The sequence below is a fragment of the Thamnophis sirtalis genome, unplaced genomic scaffold (assembly GCF_051295495.1).
Source record: "Thamnophis sirtalis isolate CommonGarterSnake01/CBP01778 unplaced genomic scaffold, rThaSir2_p1.2 scaffold_12, whole genome shotgun sequence".
Classification (NCBI taxonomy): domain Eukaryota; kingdom Metazoa; phylum Chordata; class Lepidosauria; order Squamata; family Natricidae; genus Thamnophis; species Thamnophis sirtalis.
The window spans coordinates 16,478,601-16,487,386 of record NW_028261392.1 but is presented as its reverse complement, the minus strand read 5'-3'; positions in this window follow the sequence as shown (position 1 = coordinate 16,487,386).

Here is an 8,786-nt window from a genome sequence, read left to right as displayed (position 1 = left end):
CTTCTTACACATAACCAGTGACTTCTGCTTTGTTTTCTTTAGCTGCTGTTGAGACAGAAGTCCTTCTTGTTCCAATATATAGGAAGAGTTAAAATGTTTATTCATCCAACCTTTTGCCATTAGAGTTGTGTTTGATGTATTTTATGCTTTAATGTTTTTTCTTACGATGATCATTGCTGATTTTCTCATTGCATCTTTGAAAGCTACCCCCAGGTGTTAATGGAATGTGAGATAAGATTCACTTTCTTAACAAAATAATCATACAATGGTCAGAAATGTAATCTAAATCTCACTCTTTAAAAGCCAGAAAAATAAATTGTATTGTTCTTGTTGACAGGTTTCCCAGTGGCTTCATGATTTTACAACTAGCCTGTGTCATCCACTACTCCGAGTGAATATTTGTGACCCTTCCCAACCACAGGCATGCAATCCTCAGCCCACCTAAACTATCAGTTTTTAATCCTTATTCTGTCATACACATAATTATTTTTCTACTGCTGCATTAAAGCAAACCTATCTTGATTTCCCCCTCTATTTATGATTGATGCTGAACAGTAGTGCTAAAAGTAGAAGCCAGGACAATTCTTTTACATGTTACATCCAATATTTTTCCACCATAGCGGGAACTATGTGAGGAAGTGCATAAAAGGAAGGGAAAAAGTGTATTGAGAATATGATGTGGATCCAGATAGGATTTATTTGTTATTTTGGGTTTAAATCTGAACAAGAAAAGTATGCCATATAATTTTGTGCTGGAGATGCCAAATAAGCCAATGCAGTCTTAGGTTGCATTAACATTGGATATGTCTACTTTAATGAAAAGAAGGACTGGAAATGATATGATAGCAGTGTTCTAATATCTAAGGGGTTGGCCATAAAAAAGGTAGTCAAATTGTTCTCCAAAGCATCAGAAGGCAAGACAAGAAGCAATGGGTGAAAACTAATCAAGGAGAGAAGCAAGGTAGAACTGAGGAGAAATATCCTGACAGAACAATTAATCAATTGAACAATTTGCCTCCAGAGCTCTGTCACTGTAGGTTTTTAAGAAGAGATTGGACAACCATTTAAAGATCCAGATGGATTTTAAATATGATATTGAAATTAATCGTAAGAATCTGTCTTGTGGAAAAATGTGGTTGTTATGAATTGTTAAGCGAAATCATGATAAAATGGGAATTTGAATGTGAGATACTAGAGGAGCCAGAAGGAACTAAAGATTACAATTACAAAGAACAAGTTTCCCTACAAAAGATTGAAAGTGAATTTAAATATAAAAGAAAATTTGAAAGTAGATTTAAAAATGACAAGCTACAAGAATGATGTGGAAAAAAGGGTCACTCTGCTGGATATATAGATGAAACTGATTGACATTTTAATTAAAATGGATATGGAAATGGCAGATGAAAAGAGTGACCTGGATACTGTATCTGTTAAGTTCTGAATAACTTTGTAAGAAAGGACAAAGAAAAATGAAAAATAAAGCAGCTGTAGGATATTATTTGAAGGAAGTAATGATTAATATTTTTAAATGTAATGAGAAGGAATATAATGTGTGTTTATTTTATCAAGATTAAAATAGATATGTTGTTATTTCTGATAATATGTAATGGAATTTTTCTGGCCAGGACAAGGCAATAAAGGTTAATGTTTTTTTTAATACATAAGAGATGGAATGTGGGATGGAGAGATTCTTTTTTTTTTTTTGTCTTTTGAACATTGATTAGTTGTTAAAATTGTATATACATCTGATGAATTGGAAAATTAAATTCCTTCCTTCCTTTTTTCTTTTCATTTTTCTATTTTCTGTAGCTTGCATTAGTTTCATTTGTGTAACTCCAAGACTTCAGGAAAAAAAAAGACGATTTAAAATGTTTAAAATCCATATTTTTTTAAAAAAAATAATCTGCTTTAAAAATAAATGTACTCCTGCAAAAATCCATTCATTATGAATATATAAATCTTGAAAATCAGGATTTTGATTTGTCAAATGTGTCAGAATGTTTTGGAGGCATTGTATGCATTTGGCAAGCTTTGAAAAAAAAAGGCTAATAATCAGAGAATCCTCTTTATAGTAATTAGCAGGGAAGGAATTTAGACTGCAAAATAAGGCAACGTGAAATGCTTCAGCCAATGTTCTGCAAATCTGCAAGGATTTCTATAAATCCACAGCTTCTCTGTCTCCTCTATGCCTTCTTAGCCTCTTCTTTTTACTTGTTATCTTCATTATTTGACTTTTGTCTCTACAGAATTTGTTTCTGCCCAGCACAGCTTTTTAGTTGGTGAGAAATTAGAATTTGGCTTTTTGCCTACAATTAATTAAAAAAAAAGTTAGCAAGCTTTGTAAGATTGCAGCATAGTTTCTTCGAGTAAACTCCACAACTAGAAAAAACTTAGCTATCCTGTTGTTGGAGGGAAAGTCCATCTGGTTCAGTTCCAAGCTGCGAGAAAGACACTGGAAATAAAATGGAGGCTGGAGACTGATTGGAAAGAAGGTCCATTTATTGGTGAAAAGAACCACACAAAGACAACATGCAGTTCTGGTTCAGCTAGAAACTGGTTTTTCTTATACATAGGCTTTTATACAGGTTTTTTTTTACAGCATTTTGTAATCTGAAAGCTTGCTTTGTGTTTTTTTTATTATTTGATTAGCTGGGTATTTGTTTATCCCAATCATGTATTAGACATTCACAAATGTCTGAATGAAACATAATTTCTAATATTGGATTTTCCCCATTTACCAGAGGGAACCCCCCCCTTTGTGGAGTACTGTGAAGCTGTTACCATGGCAACCCCACTGTGCTGAGTAGTAGAAGCCATTTTAAGTCAGTACAGTAGAATACATTTTAAGGCACAACAGGCTGTATCATAACATAACACACACACCAAGGGGTGTTAGGGGTGTCTTACCCTCCACAATACTAGTCTCCCTTTATTTATTTATAAGCACAAATGCAATATATATTCACACTCACACACTCACACACACACACACACTCACACACTCACACACACACAGACAGCATTTGTGCTGATAAATAAATAAAGGGAGACTAATATAGATCTATTTCAAGCTATTTAGCTGTCATCAGCTAGCCATACCTTTACTGAGATTCGAACCTGGGCTGTTTTACATTCCTCTAAGCCACAAGCTCTCCTCCCTTATCAGCTGAGGTAAGGAAATGATTAAGTGTTATGTCAAAGCACCCGGTGTGCCCAAATATGGGAGGGAGCCTACTGCATCTGTTTCACAAAAAATCATGATGGGTCTTAATTATTACTTCCTTAGTCCTAATTCTGTAAATCATCTGTAATTGATTTTATCCTGTTATCTATTACCTCAAGCCCATTTTTCTTAATGGACCCATATTGTTTCCACTTTTTTAAATCAATGGAATCAAGATCATGTCTTTTCTTAACACCATCTTAATTTTTAAATGTGTTTGTGAATACTGTAGATTGTTCCAGTCTTTCTGAATAGATTACCACATCTGCATTTCTAAAAGCTGGCCTTCTCAGTTTCTGCTTGGAGGAAAGGAAACTGAAGCTGGTTTCTGCCTCCCTCAAGATTTTTTCCCATTTCACATTTAGGGGAGATATTCTACCCTGCCTTTTTAATATTTCCCAAAATATTTCATTCTTCTAGGAGAGGTGAGCTTCCTGCACCATTTTAGCTAAACTGATGAAATCACTTTGGTACAAGAAAATGACAGCAATGCCTCTACAGAATGAGGAAATGAGATTCTGTGACAGCCTTGGGAAACTATCATGAGTAAGTTCAGAGTTTTGCACTTGCATAGCTTTAAAGTATTCCAAAAGGTTAACACCAAACTCAATTGATAAGTATCAGCAAGAATGGGTAAAAATTAGGAAAAAGAAAATATCTGAATAAAATACATCAATCACGCTTGTTTAAAAGAGTACTGTTACTCTTTAAAATGTACAAGTAAAGTTTCCCCTGCACATGCGTGCTAGTCGTTTACAACTCTTGGGGTAGTGCTCATTCCTGTTTCAAAGCCGAAGAGCCAGCACTGTCTGAAGATGTCTCTGTGGTCATGTGGCCAGCATGACTAAGTGCCGAAGGCACACTGAACGCTGTTACCTTCCCACCAAAGTGGTCCCTATTTTTCTATTTGCATTTTTTACGTGCTTTCAAACTGCTAGATTGGCAGAAGCTGGGACAAGTAATGGGAGCTCACTCCATTACGCAGTGTTAGGGATTCGAACCACTGAACTTTCTGATTGACAAGCTCAGCATCTTAGCCACTGAACCACCACATACCTTTAAAATGAGTACTTCATTAAAAAAAAACTTGAACCATAAATGTTCAGTTTTTCCATTGCTTTGATCAACAGATTCTTTGAAATTCTGAGAATTTCAGTTATGCTGAGTAAAATCATTTGGGCCATCTGTATCTCTCCAAACATTGCACATCTAACATTATGAAGTTCTTTTCCTGTGTGATATTGACATTTAAGAATGGGTCACAAAAATGTTTTTTCCCCTAATTGTCCATCATTTGAGTTTAAACAGCACAACTCTATCAGGAACAGCAACATGAAGATTAACCATTCTGGGAGTGTTAAGGTTATGTCAACCGTACTGAAGCAAACATTTCCATTTTAATTGGACCTTGTTTTGAACTGCATAATATTAAGAACTACTGCATAAGTTATGTTTTCTTTTCCCTATCTACTTTTCTTTTGGGGTCATGTCTTTTAGGTCATAAATCTGAGGATAAAAACTGCCAATCTGGATTGTTATTATTATACAAGTCACTCTGATTAAAGATGCAGAGTTTATATGTTTTGAATAAAAATGAATGAATGCAATTGTCATCTTGGGGCCCAGAAATTGTTCTAGGTAATACAAATAGTAGTTGCTGGAGAACAATACTTTATTTTGAAGCACATACAGCTAATTTTCCCCACTCCCAAACTTATTTAAGATAGCAATAACACTTAGACTTATATGCCGTTTCACAGTGCTTTACAGCCCTCTCTAAGTGGTTTACAGACTCAGCATATTGCCCCCATCAATCTGGGTCCTCATTTTACCTACCTTGGAAGGATGGAAGGCTGAGCCAACCTTGAGCCTGGTGAGATTCAATCTGCCAAATTGCAAGCAGCAGAAGTAACTTGCAGTACTACAGTCTAACCACTAGTCCACCACCAAGATGAAAATAAAATAAAATGTGTTTTGCCTTCACTGTTAAAACTACAACACCAAATTAGCCCACAAAATAAAACAAAGCAAAATAAAACATCTAAATAATAATAATAATAGCTAAATAAATACCTTAATCTCCAGGAGTCTACAGGAACATACTTCCACTTTTGTTTTCAATTGTTCTTGATTAAAAACATTGAGATAAAATAAAACATTAGATTCTGCTTGGTTTTTACTTTTATTTAAAGGCTAAAACAAATTAACATGGAAGGGAGCAAAGCAAGCTGCTTCATTTGTAGAGTCTAAGTATGAAATGTTAAAATAATGGTCTGAAGTCATGGACTAAATATATCAAATATTTACAGAGGGAAACTGTATCCTGGAATATAAGTATAGCAATTAAGCTACGATAATATAACTAAACAAATTAATAATTTCGGCACAATATAAAGCTCACTCACAACATTTGTGAGATTAAAGTGGAAATTGGTTCAAGCAATTTGCTGTGAACACCTACTGTACCTGAAATGTTGGCTGTTAAATAAATTGGTCTTCAGTGGATACATTAATTAAATTCTGAATTGGAGAGAAAAGAGGTAATCTAAAACTTTTTTATTACATTGTGAGGGGTTTATTTGTTTGTAAACAATTCATGCAAATGAGAACTGATTAACTTCTCTGAAGCTGGAACTGGAATTCTGGCTGACTTCTCCAGAAAACAGATGGAGGAGCCGGAGGAGGAGGAAGTGGAGGAGGAGGTGGAGGAGGGGAGGAGGAGAGGAGGAGAGGAAGAGGAAGAGGAAAAGGAGGAGGAGGAGGAAGAAGAAGAAGAAGAAGAAGAAGAAGAAGAAGAAGAAGAAGAAGAAGAAGAAGAAGAAGAAGAAGAAGGAAGAAGAAGAAGATGATGATGATGATGATTGTGGGAAAAAGGGAAAGGAAAATACAATGTTATAAAGGTGGCGAGAACCAGATTATTATCTGAATAGGTCATTAGCTACTTCTTATTTCTATGATGTCCAAGAATGATAATAAAAAATGCTGATAAAAGCAAAGGTAATGTTAATATAAGATGGAGTTAAGCAATTATATGTTCTCTCCATCAACTAACAGATACCACCCATACATAAATGTATATAAAAAGTAGTAATGGAAAAAAAGTTGCTCATTCTCCATGACTTAATTATTCTTTAAGTGAGAAAAATCTCCACTGATTCAAACTCAAAGTTTTGGAACATCTGTGCAGCTCTTTTGGCAATCAAATGGACATGGATTATTTTAAAAGTATTCCTCTTATAAATGGGGCAAAGCTTATTGAAAGAAAATAATTTATCTAAAATCTGAAATTTTACTCACTGAAGTCATTCCTGACTCTAGGGGGCAGTGCTCATCTTCATTTCAAAGCCAAAGAGCCAGCACTGTCCGAAGATGTTCTCTGTGGTCATGTGACCAGCATGACTAAATGCCAAAGGCCCATGGAACACTGTTACCGTCCCACCAAAGGAGGTCCTTATTTTTCTACTTGCATTTTTACGTGCTTTCGAACTGCTAGGTCGGCAGAAGCTGGGACAAGTAATGGGAGCTCACTCCGTTACATGACACTAGGGATTCAAACTGCCAAACTGCCGACCCTTCTGATCGACAAAGTCATCATCTTAGCCACTGAGCCACCGTGTCCCTGGGAGAGACTTAGTCAGATTTAAATTCCCATTTTTTTTTAAAAAAAAATCCTATATATTTCTCAGATTGCAGCAATTCAAATTCCAGCTAAGATTATTTCTTAGCCAAGTCAAACCCTCAATACACAGCGATGTTCTCAAATCAGAATAATTCTTATCAGCAAGTCACAATGGTTACTCTGGTGAGCACAACCTGGAGGGCAAAGGGATATTGGGGTCAAAATGTCTTCTTTATTGTTCACTTTGGTTCACTTTGTTGATCCATCTCATCCTTAGCAGTTATAAAAACAATGTTTTATGAGGTTCATTAACTTACCAACCTGGAGCGGTGACTGATTTATATTATGAAAAGGAATTAAATCACTTGTACATCTTCCTCAGCTCGACAACCTCAACAATGAGGAGGGGATGTGATTATTCCTTCCTAATATAACTTTTCATGCTGCTTGTTCCCACAATATAGGATACTCCTAATTCTACTATAACTGTTCTTGAAACAACAATAAAGACATAGGTGCTTTTTAAAATAAAATCAAATAGAAGAAGATTCTTCAATTTATATCTATCTACTGCAGCCTCATTATAAAATATATTTTATTTAAATTTGATCTGATTCAGTAGTGCTATTCAGCAGGTTCTATCAGTAATGAACCAGTAATGGCAGCAGCCTACCTGCCTGGATGTCATCATGTCTCGTTTTTAATGTTCTACGCATGCATGGAAGGTCCTGTGTGCTCACATTTGTGAAGGTAAGTGAATACCAACACGGATCTGATTATTGTGAAAAAAAAAATCCAGAATGATTGTTTCTGTTTTTCCTATCTAGAACAGGACTGTCAAACTGGCAGCCGGATACATCATGCACAGGCCACGCCCACCCCCAAAGGCAAAAAAGTGACAATACATCACGTGACGTGATCAGGTTTGACACCTGTGATCTAGAATGTGTTTTTCCCATCCAGCTCCAAGCACTGAATTAAACAGGAACATTCTGAGGTTAGTGAAATGGTTGGTAAATTGAGGACCCAGATTGTTGAGGACAATATGCTGACATTGATACTTGCTCAGAGAGTGCTGTAAAGCTGTTTTCAACCTGTGGTCTACAAACCCCTGGGGGTCCATGACATCATCACAGAGGGTCTGAGAAGTCTTGAAGAAATGTTATGATTTAAATCTTCAGTTAAGTCTTGGTGGTCTGTGGCCATGATCCATGTGGCATGGTGGTGCAGCACTGCAGGCTAATTCATCTGACTGCCAGAGATTGATTCCCACTGATTCAAGGTTGACTCCACCTTCCATCCTTCTGAGATTGGTAAACTGAAGACCCAGATTCAGAAGTGGTATTCAGCAGGTTCTGACCAGTTCTGGAGAACCAGTAGTTGAAATTTTGAATAGTTTGGAGAACTGGTAAATAGCACCTCTGACTGATCCCACCAAGCCATGCCATGCCACACCCATCAAGCCACACCCAAGGCAGTAAAAAAAATTGAATCCTACCACTGCCCAGATTTTTGGGGGGCAATAGGTTGATTGGATAGAGAGGGCTAGAAAGCACCATGAAGCAGCATGGAAGTCTAATTGCTATTGCTATCTGTAACAGGACTGGGTGTTTTCTGCAACTCTGGAATTGACTGTTGTGTATGAGGCCTTGAGAAGGAGGGGAAAAAATGGTTGCTTAGTCCCAGGAAAATAGAAAGTCTTTGAAATAAACTCAGGAAAGAAAAAAAAATGGCTGTGATGTCCATGACGAATGGTAGCTCAATTTTTGGAGAAGATTTCAATATTTTATTAATATAACCTCCAACAACATAAAAGCATTTCTGGAATCGCTGTTGTGTTTGTTCCATGACATTGCCCAACTTGAAAAACTGACATCAGATGATTACTGAAAACTTCCACTTTAATCAATGTTCAAATAAAACTTTCAATGAACAATTAATGAT